Source organism: Dendrobium catenatum, unplaced genomic scaffold, assembly GCF_001605985.2.
Source record: "Dendrobium catenatum unplaced genomic scaffold, ASM160598v2 fragScaff_scaffold_1243, whole genome shotgun sequence".
NCBI classification, from domain to species: domain Eukaryota; kingdom Viridiplantae; phylum Streptophyta; class Magnoliopsida; order Asparagales; family Orchidaceae; genus Dendrobium; species Dendrobium catenatum.
In genome coordinates this window covers 273,813-294,625 of record NW_021319705.1, presented here as the reverse complement: position 1 = coordinate 294,625, position 20,813 = coordinate 273,813, and the positions used below count along the sequence as shown (strand labels likewise).

Here is a 20,813-nt window from a genome sequence, read left to right as displayed (position 1 = left end):
CTAGATCGGCTTTTTGAGACCGTGTTAGAGGGAACTTAATGAAGGGACTCAAACAAGAGATTAGAGTAGCTCTGCGAGTGATGAGGCCACATGACTTGGAGGAAGCCATGGAATTGGCACAGTTGGTCGAGGACCAAAAGCATATGGAGAAGGGCGCTAGAGACAGTAGCTCGGGGGGATCATACAAGATGTTTATCACTTTTCTAGCTCCCAAAGGAGCTGCATCGGGAGGTTTGCGTGAAGTACCAAAGGAGAAGTTTGGAAGAGAGGGATTTGAGATAAATTTTAAGAAGCTCACTGAGGAGTTGCAGAAGAAGCGGGCAAGGGGGTTGTGCTTTAGATGTAATGAGAAGTACATGTCAGGGTATAAGTGTAAAGATTGAACTCTTCAGGTTCTCACCGTCTGTGATGACGAGGAAACTGGAGAGGGAGGAGAGTGGGCAATTGGAGGAAGAGAAGTTGCATATGGATGTGGCAGAAGTCTCTCTAAACTCAGTGGCCGTATTCACCCTGAATCACACCATGAAAATGAAGGGAGAAATAGCTAACAGTGAGGTGGTGGTGCCGATCGACAGTGGGGCAACCCACAATTTCATCTCCAATCAGATTGTGGATTTGTTTGAGTTGAAATTAGTGGACATTAGGGGCTATGTGGTGATGATGGGAACGAGAAAGGTGGAGATGGCTAGAGGACTATATAGTGGAGTAGTGTTGACTATTCATGGGATCTAGGTGAGGGAAGACTTTATCCCATTGGAGTTGGGAAGCACGGATGTCATCCTGAGGATGAAGTGGCTATAGACCTTAGAGGATACCAATGTCAATTGGGGAGCACTACGTATGGAGTTGGTTGTAGGGGGAAGGAGGATGGCGATTCAGGGTGACGCTTGGCTGTCCAAGGCTGGGGCACTCTCAAGTCTCTGATCAGGACCATACAGGAGATGGGAGGAGGATTTTGGGTGGAATTGTAGCGCTTGGAAGGGGTCAAACTAGAGGATATGGAACGTATTCCTACTTCAATTCAGCCGCTCATACAGTAGTTCAGTCAGGTATTTCAATCCCCCCAGGGCTTACCACCACAGGAGTTGGAGCATGTCATTACCTTGAAGGAAGGGGTGTCACCGATTAGTGTTTGACCGTACCGTTATCCCCTGATTCAAAAGGATGAGATTGAAAAGTTAATTCGTGAGATGCTGGAGGCGGGGATCATTAGACCAAGTGTGAGTCCTTTCTCTAACCCAGTATTACTGGTCAAGAAGGATGGGAGCTGGAGATTTTGTATGGATTACAGGGATGTGTATAAGGGAATAGTGCCGGATAAGTTACCTATTCCTGTGATTGATGAGCTCTTGGATGAACTGCATGGAGCAGTGATATTCTCCAAGTTGGATTTGAAGTCAGTTTATCATCAAATCAGAATGAAGGAGACATATTTTCAGATTAAGACCTTTAGGACACATGAGGGGCACTACGAGTTTCTAGTGATGTCATTTGGGCTGACTAATGGCCATGCTTCTTTCCAGTCCTTGATAAATAGAGTGTTCCAATCATACCTCCGAAACTTTGTCCTGCTTTTCTTTGATGACATGCTGGTGTACAATAAGACCGAAGAGGAGCATCTGAAGCACTTGAGGGTGGTTTTAGGAGTTACACAGGAGCATCAGCTTAGGACCAACCTAAAGAAGTGCAGCTTCACACAGGCTAGTGTGGGGAGTACTTGGGGCATGTGGTGTCCAAAGAGGGAGTGATGGTTGATTAAACCAAAATTGAGGCAATGCAGAAGTGGCCTCTACCTAGGAACATGAACGAGTTGAGGGGTTTCCTAGAATTGACTAGTTAGTACCGAAAATTTGTGAGGGGATAGAGTATCATAGCTTGGCCCTTGATTGAGCAACTGAAGAAGGATAGCTTTTTGTGGGGAGAGGCAGCTGTGGGTCTCCGAAAGGATTCTGCTCATGGGGTTCGAATGTAAAGGAGTACGACCACACTATCTCGAAGGACAAAATGATCGTAGGACTTTACAATCGACACAAGCAGGCCGATGGAAGAGCAGATGAGCCTATTATTGGTAACCCGAGATATTTAAAAAAAAAAACTTTATTTTGGGTAGGTCCCATATGTCCCACATTCTTAATGGAATGTCACTGATAAAATCAATCAACACCAATAGTGGAGATAAGCTATCTAATATTCCTTGATTTACTAACCAACTTCACTTGAGAACTATTGGGTTTCTCAACCGCCGAACTTTCAACTTTTAAAAAGCAACTATTATTGTCAGATATGACCTCCCTAGGTCGAAGAGTAAGATCACATTCATCCACTCGGGCTAACATTACCATTAGCTTGAATTCCTGCTCTTCTTCTACACTACCAACTAGCACTTTGACGTATGAGTTGGTACATTTTCAGGAAGGAGATCCCTTAGGATTATGAGCAATCATTGACTTAAATTTGTCCCAAAAGTTCTTTCTTTATGTCCAATGTCTTGGCTGCATTTCAAATGATATTTTTTGCCTCAAATTTCAAACTTCTAGCTATCAATTGAGGTAAATCTTGCTCTCTCATGTACTGATGAAGGAATCAAGTAACAATACTTCTAGGATTCTCCTTTTCATCGTCTTCTGAGAGTGAATAAAAAGGACTCGTAGCAAAATGGGAAGAACGATCTTCCGGCTCAAATTGATCAAGGTGTGCTCTGAATGTGGTAACCTTATTCTCTCAACAGTTATCTTAATTTTTTTTTTTTTTTTCTTACTATCTGATGGAGGCCTCTCTTGGAATCGCAAACCTGGACATCGTGGGTGTTGGGAATGAAAGAGGTAGGGTAACGACTAACTAGGTAAAACATGCTGCAGTAGAAATTGCACTTTCTTATATATTAATCCAGGCTCCAACTTTTAAACTTGAGGAATAGAAAGCCAAGAAAACATAAACACCTTGAGGGCTAGGATTGGTGGAGTTTCAGTCACCTTCTTCCTAGTCAATTAAGAGGAAGCTGGAGGACAAATAACGATCACAATGAGTTCCTTATCAAATGCTTGGTTGTTCCCAACTTTTGAAACATGACAAAATGAGGATTTTTGTAATCCCCAAAATGCTCAAAATAAATAGGGGTGTCAATTCGGGTCAACGGGTCGGGTTCGGGTCGAACCTGGAACTGACCCGGTACTGTTCGGGTCAACCCGAACCCGACCCGTTTTTAAAAACGGGTCAGGTTTCCGGACCCGAACCCGACCCGATTCGGGTCCGGGTCAACCCGACCCGACACGAATGACCCGGAATTGACCCAAAATTGCTAGTTTTCGGGTCAAAAATCGGGTCAATCTTCGTTTTTCGGGTCAAAATCGGGTCAAAATGGGTCAACCTCGGATTTTCGGGTCAAATCTGAATTTTCGTGTCACTTTCGGGTCAATTTCGTGTTTCCGTGTCAACCCGAACCTGACCCGATTTTTAAAACGGGTTGATTTCTTCAACCCGAACCCGACCCGTTTCGGGTTTGGGTTGACCCGAACCCGGATTTTTCCGGGTCGGGTTCGGGTCGTGTTTCGTGTCGTGTCAAAAATTGACACCCCTAAAAATAAATATAAGCATACACTTTTAGTTTTGAATATTTCATTTATTATTTGAATAATTGATTATTATCTCGGTTATAGTTAATTGGAAAAAAATATAATAATAATAAATAAGAAATCCTATTAATCATATTTTAAAGAAATGCTATAATTTTATTTCAGCATTTCTATTTCATTATTTTATTCTTACTAAACCCACAACACTTAACTTTGCATGCATTGGATTGATTAAGAAGGTGAGAAATTATGTGGCTAGGATATGATAGGAAGCTGTTAGTGGAGCTTTTGTGCATAATATTGTATTAAGGCAATTCCTGAAGCATGAAACCTCAGCCCTTTTGTTCATTTCTCCCCTCCGCATTCACGTGTGAGAGGCATTTGCTATGAAGGCCGTGGATTAGCTGAGGGTTAAAGGAGCCAGACTGATGGGTGGAGCTAAATTCTGCAATGTATTGCTTCAATTTGGAAGTAGGGAAGGAAAATAGCTGAAGGACTGCTTTGATTGATATGTGAAGGCTATAGCTTACTGTAAAAACTGGAAAACAGTTTAATGGTGTTGTTTTCTTTCTTTCCTCTCAGTCATAAATACCAAAGAGAGCAAAAGAAGGAAGTTGGATTGAATGAAGAAAAGTGTAATTGAAGTGGTATAGAAAAAGGAGAAAGAATCGGAACACTTTAGGTTAATCAATTTATCCCTCTATTCTGGAAGATGATGTGATGTAAGCACACTAGTTAGAAAAGTCAAAAACAAAGAGAACAATGGGCAGAACTAAACCAAACTTGATTCAAATAATAGCAATCATTTATAACATCCAAAATCTGACGAAGAAAACTAGAAGAGATTTAAGAGAAATCAAGAAAACAAAAACAACGCTATCATCAGACAACAGTCAGAGCGGGTTCCTCACATGCATCGAAATGTAGGTTAAGTAAAATAAGTGCTTTAGGGCTAGCAAACCAATGGTCCACCACTGCAAGATAGTCCAATTGTCTCGTCCAGCAAATGCTCCCAATCAACCAACAAACATCACCAAAGCTCAAGAAGAAGGATATAGATTGAGTGGAACTTGCAGAGAGACGAAAGAGGTTAGAAGCCAAGACGAAGGGTGGAAAGTACTTGCAAGTCTTTCCTAGAGGAGATGAGAAGAAGAATGGAACAAGCTCGCAAGCTTTTCCAAGAACCCGCAGGTTTATAGAAAATTTGCTTTCAATAATCAACTCCATTCCTTCTCAAAACATCTCTTATTTATAGGCAAGAGAGGAGAAACCAAACAGCCATATTTTTTGAATTCCCACATGAATCCAAGCAGCACAAACCATGGAAATCCCCCGTCATTTCACGGGAAACAGCCCAGCCAGGGACCGAAGAGGCAGCCACGGAACCAAAGAGGCCCGCACAGAACTGAGGCGCCAAAAGACACAGAAAGCCCACCCAGCACGGAAAACAGCAGCCAACGGGGAAACCAAGGAGCCAAGGCACTGAAAACAACCAGCACAGGAAGCCCAAAAAATAGCCACGGAATCTCATGAGACAAGGATAAATTTTAAAGAAGAAAAGGGGAGGAGAAGGGACAAGACCACTCCAATAATGAATCCAACTTATGAGCTTACCTGATGCAGGCAAAAAATATAGGGGACCCTATATTTTTTGCCAAGCAAAAGAAAAGCTTTCCTACATAAAAGAAAAGACACTAAAAGAAGACTATTGGATAAAACCAACTTTTAATATTATAACATGAAGACTTACAAAAACTCATACAAACGACACTTACAATTTGGACGCTTACAAATGACTCAAATGACACTTACAAGACGACTCAAAACACAAACAAAATGACTCAAACAAAGACACCTAAAGTTGTGTTTCTTTGAGAAGAAAGATACAGATGACGTCGAAACTTACAGAGAGAAGAAAGAGATTAGGATATTTTATTGAGCTTAGCGCATCAGCAGTGGTTGTACTGCATGTAAGGGAAAGGAGCCCGTGGGGCAATAAGTGGGAGGGAGGTGACCGTTTCTTTTTGTGTATATATGTTTTTGCTTATAAAGAGATCATAAAGGAGATCTGAATGATAAATGTATAAACTTTTGAGTTTGTAAGTAAATTTTAAAAGTTTTAGTAGAGCTCTGTATGTACTTCAATTATATTTGATGTTAATTAAGAGACATTATATGCTTCCCATTATTAATTATGGAATTTGATAGGTTGGCATGTTTAAAGAGTCTAAATAGATTTCTTTTTACTCTCTCTATTCTGTAAGTACTGGCTTAGAATGGGTGTTAGTAATAAGAAACTAGTTTAGATTTTCTTTCTTTGTTATACTCCAGATTAATCGTTATGGGGTATCCAAACTGTGGTGTGACAGAAATTGGTATCAGAGCTAAATCAAGATAAAATGGAAGCATAATTAGATTTATAAGAGGAAGTAGGATGAGATATAATGAATATGATGTATATGGAGTTATAGGTTGAATTAAGTTTTAAGGGATCTGTGTATTCATTTTATGTTGACCTTTGTACAAAGAAACAAAAAAAATATTGCATACATACCTTGCACCCGGCGGATCCATGAACCATGCCAAAATCCTGCTTAAATCTCGTTGAATTCGGCGCCGCTCGCACCAAAATAGCCGCAAAACCTGCATCTCGCCTTGATCCCGCCTCCTCCTTCGCCTTTAAAACATGAATGAAGGCTTCACTCTCGGGAAGCTCTTCTTATATTCGCAAGCCGCAACTCTTGATTCCCTTCACTTCTCCGAATCATCCTCCCCACTATAACCTGTCGCTCCTACCGTGAAGCTCCAACCTCGCCTCTGCAACCCACAGCAGCTCCAATTCCCCTTACCCGAATTCTTGTTCAACTCCACCACTAGAAAATAATATTATTATTCTTATTATTATTATTATGTATACATATGTGAGAGAGAAAGAAAGAGAGGGATTGTTCTTCCCTTGCTTCGGTCTTTGAGCCCTCCACATTGACGTCACAATTTGCGAAGGTATGAATTTTCCAAAACTTAGATTCTTGCCCTCGAAGTTTGCGACGCACCGAAAAATGACCTATACATACCTTTACTGCGCGTGGTGGGATGAGACCCTAGTGTGACGCCTATGACGAGGCGGGTAATCGCCTAAAAGTCCCATTTTGGAGTTCGTGGCGCACCGTAAAACTATCTATACACGCCTTTATTATGCGTGGTGGGATGGGAACCCGGTGCGATGCCTATGATGAGGCAGGGTTACTCATAAGTACCCTCGAGCGAGGGGAAAGCAAACTGTCTTTTTAAACAGGTACTCTCGAAGACTCCATACATGCCTTTATTGTGTGTGGCAGGAATGAAGATCACGACCGCGGTGTCTAAAAACACCTACCATACATGCCTTTATTGTGCGTGGTGGGAAGGCCCAGTTTCTCATAGTTTCCCCTATACGGGGGAGACGTCGGGAGGCTACTGAAATTTCGGATGAACACGAGGTCATACTTGAACTTGATTGAACAAATGGGACCTAAATAAACTTAAACTTTAAGTGAACTTGAAAGATAATATAAGCCTGAATTGACTTGATGAGCAATACTTGGACTAAATAGAATTTGAACTAAAAGAATTTAAAATGAACTTGAATGAGGGCCAAAGTTTACGAGGGCTTGGACTCAAATTTGAACACTATTTATACATCAAGTGGACATGACTTGAACTTGCAAAATGAACAAGTACATGAATTGAACACTTGAACTCAAGCAAATACTTGAGTTGGACTACAAAGAACTCGATTTGAACTTGGACTTGGATCAAACTTGCACATTGAATTTGACATGGAACAAGAAACAGTAAATTGAACTAGAACTTGAAAATTAAATGGAAAAAATGGAATGAAATTCAATGTCTAAAATGGAATGAAATTCAATGTCTAATTTGGTGAAATAATAGCTTTAATCATGCAAGCAATGATCAGCTGAAGAATGTAATGGCATGCTTGTAATTTACTATTCAAGACTTCCAATTAATATTAAGAGATTATTACTTCAATTGGGAGGCAAATGTCACTGTGCAAACTTATCACACATGACTTAAATCATCTTCTTATGATATCAAAGGATTTGTCAAATTCAACATGGTTCATCTACGAGCGGTAATCAAATGAGAGATGACAATCTTAATTACTCAATTAAGCATTAATGGATGATGGATAGTTGAATGAAAGTATATTCTGAAAAGGCATGTACGCAAGGAAGGATAGCATGAAGTTTTCCGCAGTACTTAAAGCCTTCAGCGCATCAAACAAACATCGACGAATAAATGAACTTGTGATACAACTTGCTTGACTTCAAAACCCCCGATGATGTCCATGTTAAACGCTTATATCAACCGAAGCGGTTCACAAATATTGTCAAATGCCTCCAAAATGTCCAAATTCCCATAAAAATCCAAAAATCCCATATGTTTTAAAATTAAAATCAAACCATCAAACACTTAAAGTAAAATTCATCCACAATCCGCAACAGTTTGCCAAAGGGGACAAATTAAAAAATAACTTCATCTAACATAGAGCTAAATGCCTAGTAATAAATATCACTAGGATCCATTCTCAAACAAATCTCCTACTAGCAAGGACGTGGTACGTATCCTCTGACTAGAGATTTTGCCGTTAAATGGCACCGCACGATATATGGTTATGACCCGAGGCCCTCTAAATCGAGTTGGTTTGCCTCAAAATGGCATCACGAAATACCGGTTATGGTCAGAGCCAATACCTTCCTTTCTGGCGTCAAATCCTTGAGATATGAATCAATATGATATGATTGATAGGGCACAAAGCCCTCTGTTAGCTAAGGTGGATTTAAATTTGACCCCTTAGACAAGCATTCATCCCAGGTCTACAAGATCTCCTTGGACGAAGCAACCCATGGCTGCCGATAAGGATCCTTCTATCAGGTTGGGTCAACTACCTCCTCTGACTATGTAGACCAGGGACCACGATGGCTCGAGCCGACGGAACCATGGGATCTTGATCAGGTCTATCATCCATTCCCCCACCATCCGCTTTAAGTGAAAGATGGTGAAATTTTCCTATTTTAAATATCAAATCCTTTCAATTTTCACATTTATATGCCCAATGCTGCTATTATATCCCAGATAACACGTATCTCTACGTATCTGATTGATGACTAGCCTTAATCGAAAGTTCTCTCTCGTCATCGGGAGGGGTAATTAACTATAGGGGCTTGCGCCTATAGGAAACCAGAACTCAGTTCATAAAGTCCTCACAAAATGAGGGCGAAATCTCTAGGTAGTGTCTTATCTACAAACCCATCTTCCTTCCCAAAATTTACCCTGGAACTTAATTCTGTTAAAACTCCAGCGAAAAAAAAATCAACGGCGGGCTGTGGCCGAGGTTAAATTTTCGAAGCACACATTTTAGTACAATAGTATCATGCATTCCTGCTTATTTAATACTTTGAATGATCATGTTTCTTACCATGAGTGCATTTATTATATGAATTATCTATATGCATACAGATAGTTATGTCCGAAGAGTTGCCAAAAAGAATGACTGGTCAGTCATCCAGGCCGGATACAAAAACAGGAATGAATGAGGGAAATAAGTCTAAAGAACTTCAAGATATTGTGCATTTGATATCATAAGTGGTAGATAAAGTTACATCTATAGAGAAATCTTTTACTAGCGGTGGATCCAGATCTGAAAGTGATAGTGAAGTTGATCGATATTTAAAATTATTTCAAACTTGTAAACCACCAGCATTTAAGGGTGCAAGTGATCCAACTATAATTGAAGACTGGTTGATAAAGATTGCAAAGATTTTAGATGACATGATCTGTCCTGTAAATAGAAAAGTGCCATTGGCCACCTTTTTGTTGGAAGGAGAAGCATAAAGATTGTGGCAAGCATAGCATAGAGAAAAATTTGGATAGATGCCTTTTCCTAATATATAGTGGGAATATTTCGTGAAGGTGTTCAGAGATTGGTTTATACATCTTTTAGCCAGATTAGCTCTGTAAGACAAATTCTTTAATTTGACTCAAGGTTCCAAGATAGTTATGCAATACGAAGCTGAGTTCACTTCTTTGTCTTCCTACACACATCGTTATGTCAGCATCCAGGAGAAGTGTCATAGATTTTTTAGACTCAGAAATCAACTACAACTAGCATTGGCACCTTTTAATATTAGTGACTTCTCAGTCTTAGTGGAGAGCGTCAGAAGGATTGAAAATAAGATGAATTTCTCCAAGTATAATTGGGAGCAGCAACAACCAGGAAAATGTAAAATATTTCAAAAGGATGATCGATTCAGAAATAAGAAGCCAAAGTTTGATAATAAACAAAAGTAGAGTCAGCTTGAAAACCTTTATGTGAGCAGTATGGAAAGCGGCATTATGGTCAATGTTTGGTGGGATCAGGAAGATGTTTTAAATGTGGTGAGATAGGTCATCGCAAGATGGATTGCCCTTAAGAGAAAAGAATTAATATCAGGCCATAAGGATCTCAGGAACAGGTACCACATAAGAGATATCTAGATAGAGGCAATCAAACAGAAAAAACTCATTTCCAAGGAAGACCAGCAGTACAAGAAAAACCACCAGTTTAGTTAAAAGGAAAAGCATCATATCTTAAAAGCAATCAACCTGTGAAAGCTAGAGTATTTGCCCTTACACCCCAGGAGGCTAAGAATTCAGAGAAAGTGGTTACATGTATACTTTTGATTTCTAACAAGTTTGACAGAGTTCTTTTTTATTTTGGTGTATCCCATTCATTTATTTCTGAAGAATTCTGTTTTGATTTATCTATTGAGATTGTATATTTTATACCTACCTTGTGTTATGATGCTAACGGGAGATAGTTTGTCTGCCAATAGGATGTGTCTTATGAATTTGGATATTTAGGGTCACAAATTTTCAATAGAATTGATTATAGTGTCTATTAAAAGGTTTGACATCATCTTGGGGATGGATTGATTAGTTAAACATATGCATCAAGATATGGATTAAAATTTTCAACATATGCATCAAGATAGTTGAAGCCCCATGAAAGTAATTATTCCACTTATGATTTAGAGCTAGCTGCAGTAGTATTTGCTTTGATGATTTGGAGGCATTATCTCTATAGGACAAGATGTGAAATTTTTAATGATTATCAGAGCTTAGTATATATTTTCACAGGAAACTCAATTTTAGATAGAAAAGATGGTTAGAGCTCATTAAAGACTATAATTTGGATATTCAATATAGTCCGGGAAAAGTCAATATTGTGGCTGACGCTCTGAGTCGCAAATCTACAGAAATGATGAACTAGATGGTTACTCTAGAGGTTCAACTGATTAAAGAAATGAAAAAGGTTCAATTGGAAATTAGAGGTTTTAAGAATGTGGAATATTTACACCAGATAACAATACAACCTACTCTAAGTGATAGTATCAAAAACTCAGTAATGAATATTCTAAATTGTTGGAGCAAGCCCAACCAGGAAAAATGCCAGATCTTTATGTGGATGTTGTATTATTAGACATAAAATATAGTTGTGGGTACCCAGTGATCTGGATTTAATGAAAATTTTTCAAGAAGCTCATCATGCTGGATACACAATTCATCCAGGCAGTACTAAGATGTATAAAGACTTAAAAGTAAAATTCTTGTGGCCAGGTATGAAGAGAGACATTGAATACGTAGCTAGATGTGAAGCATGTTAAATGATGAAAGCTGAACATTAGCGACCTAGTGGATTACTGCAATCACTACCTGTCCCTGAGTGGAAGTGGGAAAAAATGCAATGGATCTAAATTGGGTCATGACAATATTTGTGTGATTATTGATATACTAACAAAATCGGCTTACTTTTTGTCTATCAAGCAAACTGATTCGGTAGACAAACTGGCACACCTGTATGTGAAAGAAATTATCAAATTGCATGATATTTCAAAAGTTACTGTCTCTAATAGAGATGATAAATTTACTTCTAGGCTATAGAAAAGCACTCATGAAAACTTGGATATAAATCTGCACTTCAATATAGTTTTTCTTCCTCAGACTGATGGTCAATCTGAAAGAACTATTCATGTACTGGAAGACCTTGTAAGATTATGTGTTTTAAATTTTAGAGGTATTTGGGAGGATCACATACCATTGATCGAATTTGCTTACAACAATAGCTATGAAGCAAGTATACAAACTGCACCATATAAAGCACTTTATGGTAGAAAATGTAGAACTCTCTTAACTTGGGTTGAGGTAGGAGAAAGACAACTAATGGGTCCAGAGTTGATAAAGCAACAGAGAAAATCAGATTAATCAGAGACAGATTAAAAGTTGCCCAGAATTGCCAGCGAAAGTATTATGACCCCAAGCACATAGCAGTAGAGTTTGAAATAGGTGACTTTGTATTCTTGAAGGTTAAGCCTATAAAAGGTACAACTAGATTTGGTCAGGGAGACAAATTGAATCCTAGATATATAAGACCCTTTGAAATTACTTAAAGAATTGGAAATGGGTTACAGATGCCCATCAGAGAATTTCACATGATGAAATTGATCTATAAAAAAAATCTGATGTACACTGAAGAACCAAAAAGACTAATAATTTTTTATACTAAACAGCTTAAAAACTGTCAAATTCCTTATGTCAAAGTAAAATAGAAATACAGACCAGATAAAGAGGCAACTTGGGAGAAAGAAAAAGATATTAGATTGAAGTTTCCTCAGTTGTTTGATGGTCCTTAACTATGTTGCACCGATACACCTATTTATGAAGGCGTGCTGTATCCGATACACCGATACACAGATACGCCTCCGATACTCCACCGATACGTGTCGGATACACCAAAGACGTATCCAGTTAAAATACTATTTAATTTCAAAAGGACACGCGTATCCGATACACGTGTCCGTTGAAAAACAAAAAGAAATAAAAAAAAAGATGCGTTGTATTTACTTCCGCGGATGCGAGCAAAGTTCTCTCATTTATGAGATGGATTTGAGTCTCTTGATGATATGAGAATATTAGAAATTACTAATCTTTCACTTGATGAGCCTGAATTAAAAGCTATGATATTTATTGAAGATGATATAGAAGTTCAAAGACAAACCACTGAAGAAGCTAATCATATCATTCCTTATATTGAATAGTTAAAATTTTATGTGCTAGACAATTTATGTTGATGCTTTTGTTGTTATACTAGACATTTAATGCTTACTTATATTTTGATATTATAAGCTACAAGGCTACAAATGATGTTGTTGTCATTTTTTTTTTGTAATTTCAAATATTATGCTTTGATTGCTTTCTTAATTTTTATATATGATTTATAAATTATGATGCCGTGTCCGCGCCGTACCCGTATCCTGTATTTTTAAGAATTGACGTGTCCCGTATCCGTATCGCGTCGTATCCGTGTCGCTGTATCCGTATCGGTGCAACATAGGTCCTTAAGATAATAAATTTCGAGGATAAAATTTAAATAAGGATGGGTGATTTGTAATCCCCGAAATACTCAAAATAAATGTAAGCATACACTTTTAGTTTTTGATATTTCATATATCATATGAATAACTGATTATTATTTCGGTTACAATTAATTGGAAAAAAAATATAATAATAATAAATAAGAAATCCTATTAATCATATTTTAAAGAAATGCTATAATTTTATTTCAGCATTTTTATTTTATTATTTTATTCTTACTGTACCCACTGCACTTAACGTTGCATGGATTGGATTGATTAAGAAGGTGGGAAATAATGTGGCTTGGAAATGATACAAGGTTGTTAGTGGAGCCTTGGTGCATAATATTGTATTAAGACAATTCCTGAAGCATGAAACCTTAGCTTTTTTGTTCATTTCTCCCCTTTCCATTCACGTGTGAGAGGCAACTTCTGTGCAGGCCATGGATTAGTTGAGGGTTGAAGGAGGACTGCTGGGTGGAGCTAAATTCTGTATTGTGTTGCTTGAATTTGGAACTAGGGAAGGAAAATAGCTGAAAGACTGCTGTGATTGATATGTGATAGCTATAATTTGTTGTAATAACTGGAAAACAGTTGAATTGTGCAGTTTTTTTTCATTCCTCTCACTCATAAGTACCAAAGATTGCAAAAGAAGGAAGTTGGATTGAATGAAAAAGAGTGTAATTTAAGTGGTATACAAAAGGAGAAATAAACGAAATACTTTTGGTAAACCAGTTTGCCTAATGAGGACATCAGACCTGGAGAGTCTACCGTACGAGAGGCCGACGATTTACGGCCGTGATTGAGTCGTTATATTTCTAGTTTTTTTTGTTTGTATGAGACTTATTTATGTTATTAGTTTGTTCCCTGTTTTGCCCCTTTTAGTTGTTTATGTTGTGGTTGTTATTGAAGGGTATTGTTATCTTTTATTTATTTCCTATTTTGCCCTCTACTTATGTGATGTGTCATGGGCATTGTTTTCTTTAGGTTATTCCCTTTGTTTGAGCCTATATATATGGCTCCCCCCTCATGTAATGTTATGATATTTTATGTTATAAAATTTTGATTTTGTGTGATCTTATTCTCTTGGATAATTGAGAGTGTGAGCGTGAGAAGTCCTTGGAGAAGGCAAAGCATCACCCAATACCCTCTGGACTCTTGGTTTTTATCTAGTCTAACGCCCAACCCCCATCTCCTGCACCAGCCGAGCGTCTCCCACCTCCAATGGCAGCCCCCATAGTCCACAAAATTTGTCCTCACTACCAACAGCAAATGCCCTTTCATCTTCTCTTGTGACCCTTAATATTCCAACATTAAATGCACTTGAACCCTTGGTATTCTCAAGCATAATTAATATGGAAATCAATTCGGATTTTTCATTTAATTTATGAGATTTTCAAACCACATTTCTATCTTCCCAAGATTTTCATTTAATTTGTGAGATTTTCAAACCATCTTTCCATCTTCCCAAGATTTTCATTTAATTTGTGGGATTTCCAAACCACCTTTCCATCTTCTCAAGCAACTCTCATTAAGTTTCAACTTTTCCCCTTCCAAAGCCAAACATTAATTCCCTCACTTACCCATGCACAAATAATTACAATTCAAAGCTTGTAATTAATTGGTCAAACACCCCTTAATTACTTTTTCTTAATCCCCAGCCTACCCACTCCTCTTCCCATGTGCTGCCATTAATTCCCTAGCAATTCCCTAAGCTCCACTTAATGTCGCCCTGACCCCTTCCCCTTCCCTCTTCCACTTCATTTCTTCTCCAAGTGACTACTTTTCTCTCCTATATCAGCCAACATCAAGGAGGAATCCCATAGAAATATGAGAGCATTTTTGCAAGAGAAACAAGTATATGAAAATAGCTATCAAGGAGCTCAACTATGTTATTATTGAGCTAAGTATCTAAACCATTCTCCTTAATTATTCTCCTCTTAACCAGATACTTGGTTAGCCTTCCTTTTTGGTAACATCGTTGCAAGTTTGTTATTTTATCCACTCTTAGCTCTAATTAAATTTGAGAGAAAGGACCTCACTTGCATTGTCCTTTTTTGAATATTGTGTTTGTGTCGATTTACATGAGTCATGTCTCAATTATCTTATCCTTTGCATTGTCAAGCCATTACATGCAAGCGTTCAAGTAACTTCACAAGTCTCTAACTCAAATAGCCTATCATTTTTGCTATTTTGCAAAGTTTATATTGTTGTGTTTTAATTAATTCTAGCAAGAAATCTCTCTTTGCTGAACTTGATCATTCAGTCCTGCATCATCACCCCACTGTTCTGAAAGACGAGGTGAGATACCCAATCGAGGCTGTAAGAATTAGTAAATGTTCTATTATTGCACTTTATCTATATTATGTTTATGACCGCATTTATTTCAGTTTACCCTAGTTTATTTTGTATGAACATGGATGAACATATATGAAATTGTTTATGCAAAGAATAATCTTTATCAATGTGAAATATTTCGTAAACATAAAATGATAAATATTTATAAACTAATTAATAAATAAAAGGACAGCTAAAGCATAGCTAAAGGACAACTAAAGCGTAGCTAAATGATAATTAAAGGGAAGCCAAAGGGCAATCAAAGAGCAGCTAAAGGGCAACTGAAGGCCTGCTAAAGGGGGTAGCTAAAGCGCAGCTATGTCACTAAAGCATATGTCATTAGAGCTAAAAAGGATGATTATAAGAAAAGTGAAATAAGTTATATATGGGGGATGGACCCGCACAAGTAAAAGCGAAAGCCCCGACGAGGTAAGCCTACACTCTCAATTCTAGAAGTTGGAGAAATTGGACTAAACCCTGAATGAGAGAATAACTTCCATTCTAAAAGTTGGGAAGCTGGACGCAACCTTGAATTGGAATGTTGAAATGATGCAAAAATTTATAGCCAGCATATGACTTGTTTAAAAGTGTTGAACAGTTTTGACAAGATGAATAATACAGCTAGGCACTTCTTATACTCAATATGGCATTTTAATGTGTTTTAACTACGTTAGTGTTGTTAAGCATTTTTTAATTGTTAACAATATTATTACTAATTTTTATACATTGATTGTGTATTTCATGGAGCTTAGTTCATCAGCAGTGGTTATACTGCAAGTAAGAGAAAGGAACCCATAGGGCAATAGGCGGGAGGTAGGTAACCGTTCTTTTTGGTGTAAATATATTTTGGTGTACAAAGAGATCTTAAAGTAGATCTGAATGATAGCTATATAGACTTTTGGGTATGTAAGTAAATTTTAAAAGTTTTAGTAGAGCTCTGTATTTACTTCAATTATATTTGATGTTCATTAAGGAACATTTTATGCTTCCCATTATTAATTATGAAATTTGATATGTTGGCAAGTTAGGAGATTCTAAATAAATTTCTTTTTACTCACTCTATTGTGAAAGTAGTGGTTCAGAATGGGTGTTAGTAAGAAGGAACCGATTTAGATTTTCCTTATCTATTATACTTTAGATTGATCGTTCATGGATAGGCCAAACTGAGCTGTGACAACTTATAAGTGGGGGAACCCTAACTAGACATATGGGCATGAGATTTCTCAAATTAGATTACACTGTGTATAACTAATGGGCATGAGGTGAACAGTTTTCAAATTCAAATACACCTTGTATAACTGAATAGGTGATTAATATATAGGGGAATGATGATTATAAGTCCATTTTTCGAATTTAAGATGATTGCTTTTCTTTTCAACTATTTTCTTGAAATCTTTTCAAACAATTCAAATTCAATGATCTTGAAATTGTTTTAAAAATCTCTGAACACATCAATTGAATCATTGCAACATTTTTTTTTTTTTTGACTTTGAAAGTATATTGAGAAGGAATAGAAGTAAATTTTTCAAAAATTAAAAGGAAAAAAGAAAAAAAGAAAAAAAGTAAATTCAAGGGTTCACCTACAATTAAAGTGGTAAATGATATGGTGGAAAGAGATCTGAATTGCCATCTATTCGAGGCTGAAATGAATATGCACTAATGTAAATGATGCCTGTCCATTACTTACAAGGGATATTAGTTGGACATGAAAACTGAATCATGACAAATGATGGAGAGATGAATCTTTTCTATAAAAAATATGTTGGTTTTAATTTTGAGAGATCAATGGAGAACATAATGAATACATTATACTATATTGAGAGAGAAAATAAGAGTTCAGATATTCAATGGACAAATATATGAATTAAGATATATTTCCCCACATATTTACTCTATTTAGTTTTCCGTAGTTTTCCCCTAAACGGGGAAGATGTCAGGAGGCTGCCAAAATTTCGGGTGAACTTAAGATTACACTTGGACCTAATTTGGACTCAAATGACTTGAATGAACTCAACCTTGAATCCAAATAAACTTGAGTTTGAAATGAATCTTGAATTAAAATTCGAGCAAAATAATTTAAGGCTCGAAGTTGATTAAAACTTAAAGGACCGCAAGGGACATAGAACTTGAGCTTGCTACTTGAATTCAAAACCGGAACAAAATGTGGACAAAGGCAACTCGTACTTGAACTTGGACTCGAACTTGTGAACCTTTGAGCAGAATTTGAACTTGACTAAATCATATGTAAGGGAACTCAAGTTCAAATGAACTAAATGCAAGAGAACTCAAACTTAAACAAATTATAAAGAACTACACTTGAACTTGAACTCATATAGGACTTGAGTTAGAGCATAAGCTTGGACTCATAGGGCATGAAACCTAAGTTGAACTTGGACCTAATTGAATGGTATAAATTATAATTCAAAAACAAAATTTGATAAGGTGGTAGCATGCAGACGATGAGCGAATGAAGAATACAGTGACATCTTCATGGTTAACAAATTCAAAATTTTGAATGAATAATTGGGAATTGTCACTCCAATCGGAATGTATAAGTTGCCAAGCAAACTAATCACAAGATTTGAATCATCCTCATATAATAGTTGAAGACTTGTAGAACTCAACATAACTCATTCATATCCAGCATTCAAATGTACCCGAGCTTGCAAGCAATGAAATTGACAAGGGTAATCATGAATGTGCAACACTGCCTTGTGAATAACAAAGCTGAAATTGATACAATCAATACAAGAGTCATGTAAGAGGATGCATCAATCTTTTCTACGTCCACTTAAGAACACTAACGACAAACTCCTGTGAGTAATTGTAAAAGATCCGTTGCACACCCAATGTGTTGTCCACAGGCAAACTTGAAGTAGTTCTAATGACAAATTACTCATTGATAATGGTGGGGAAAGTGTAGGAAATGTAAAGTGCCTACACAGTGCTGTGAGAAGTTCACCGCATGTGAGTATAGGAGAGCAGTGGTAAATGCAGACATCTGTGGGCAGTGGTAAAAGTCCTATTGTACATTTAACATGCCATCTGAAAGAATGATACAAGGAGCCTGCAACGAGTCTAAGATACTTAGACAGTCTGTAATCAAGCAATGGTAAGTAGATGTGCCTATTTCCTACAAGCACAGGGATCTGACACATAAATCTTACAACGATAGTTAAATATGTTGATCCTCAGGCAGGCAAAGACAACATGTCCTACGCATATTCAAAGTATTCATCCAAGGTTGAAACGATTGATCCCTTATTTAAGCCAACAATAAAAAATGATTATGATGGCATAATCAAGGAGATTGTCTACTAATTCCTATACGAGTTCTGGGAAGAGAAAGCCATATCAAATTATTATGGAGTGAATGAATCTCAATTTCGTCAGATCCTGAAAATTGAGTTGGATAAGATCATTAAGGCTTTTAGGTTTCTCGATGAATAGTGGTCGTGCATCCGCCATACCATTCACAAGTAAATGCTAAAAAGTCTACGACAAAATGAACTCCTACGAGCCGCCATAGATGACTCATCAAATATTTAAAAGTACCCTCGCACATGCACTACAGTTTGTATACACATAGGCACACTAAAAGGGATATGCAATTTAAAACCCGCATGAGCCCTGACGAGCATGCTATTAGTACACACGTGACGTCTAGGGATGCTGCGCGGGTCAATAAGTGAATTCAAGTTCGAACCCGGTCCTTTTATACGGATCAATAGGAGTCGACAGGGTTCGAACTATCAAACAAATACATGGTTGCGGCGATCGATATATTTGTTTTAATACATTCATATTAAGCCTTCAAGACCTATAACAATGATAATTCACTAACAAAGACATAAAACCTACGAAACCCGATCCTCCTAAATAGATAAAAAGGAGTCGACAAGGTAAATTATAAAATGCCCCCAAACACCCGCATTGGCCCCGACTAGCATATTATTGGTACATACATGACGTCTAGGGATGCTGTGCGGGTCAATAAGTGAATTTAAGTTCGAACCTGATCCTTCTATATGGATCAACAAGAGTTGACAGGGTTCGAACCATTGGATAAATATGCAGTCACGAAGTCGATTGAAATATTTATTTTATATATTCATATTAGACCTTCAAGGCTTATAACAAAAAAAATTCATTAATTAAATCATAAAGCCTAGAGACCCGATCCTCTATCGAGTAGTGGACAGAGTTGACAAGATCCAGTCAATGAAATTTTCAAATGATCCTATATGCCCCGATGATGGCCGCGTTGACAGAAAATCTCAACCGGATGGGTTAATCTCAAATATTTCAAAATGCCATCAAACTCCACAAAATTCAATTATTTTCAAGTGACTTCGAAGTCACCCCGATGATGGCCGTATTGAATCTTTATCTCAACTGGAAGGGTTCACAAATATTTTCAAATGCCACTTAAATGCCCAAAAATCCAAAATCTCAAAGATCATGAAAATTCCAAATATTTAAAATTGAAATCTAACCATAAAGTACTTAAAGCAAAATCCATCCACCCTCCGCAATAATTTGCTGAGGTGGATAAATTAAAATTTACTTCAGCTCTTAAAGAGCTAATACCTAGTCGAAAATATTACTAGGATCCATTCTCAAATAATCTCCTACCAATAAGGACGTGGTAATTGTCCTCTAACCGGCGGTTTTGCCGCCAAATGGCATCGCAGGATAAACGGTTATAACCCGGGGACATTTGAACCGAGTGGTTTTGCCGCCAAATGACACCACGAAATATCGGTTATGGCCACAGCCAATACGCTCCTTAGTGGCATCAAATCCTTAAGATATGAATAATAGGATATGATCGATAGGGCACAAAGCCCTCTGTTAGTTAAGGTGGATTTAAATTTGTCTCCTTAGACAAACATTCAACCCCGGTCTACAAGGTTCCCTTGGATGAAGCAACCTATGGCTGCCAACAAGGATCCTTCTGTCAGGCTTGGGTCGACTACCTCCTCTGACTAAGTAGATCAGGGACCACGATGACCCGGGATGACGGAACCATGGGATCTTGATCGGGTCTATCATCCATTTCCCCACCATCCGCTTTAAGTGCAAGATGTGAAATTTTTAATTTAAATATCAAAATTTTCAAATTCCCAAATCCAAGCCCATTGCTGCTACTATATGCCTGATACTATATAATATATATATATATATATATATATATAATATATATATATATATATAATATATATTATATATAATATGGATACAACATATCCTGATTGACGACTAGCCTTAATCGAAAGTTCCCTCTCGTTTATCGGGAGGGGTATTAACTATAGAGGCTTGCGCTTATGGGAAACCAGAACTCAGATCATAAAGTCTGCATAATGAGGGCAAATCTCTGGTAGTGTCTTATCCACAAATCCATCTGCCTTCCAAAATTTACCCATAACTTAATTCCGTTAAAACTCCG

The 20,813-nt window shown here is 37.5% G+C and overlaps 1 protein-coding gene across 1 annotated transcript in view; it reads left to right on the top strand.

Moving 5' to 3' along the window:
* LOC110116401 (eIF-2-alpha kinase GCN2-like) overlaps positions 1-20,813 on the top strand; it is a 74,866-nt gene that overhangs the window by 31,028 nt on the left and 23,025 nt on the right. The gene's annotated exons all lie outside the window — the stretch shown is intronic.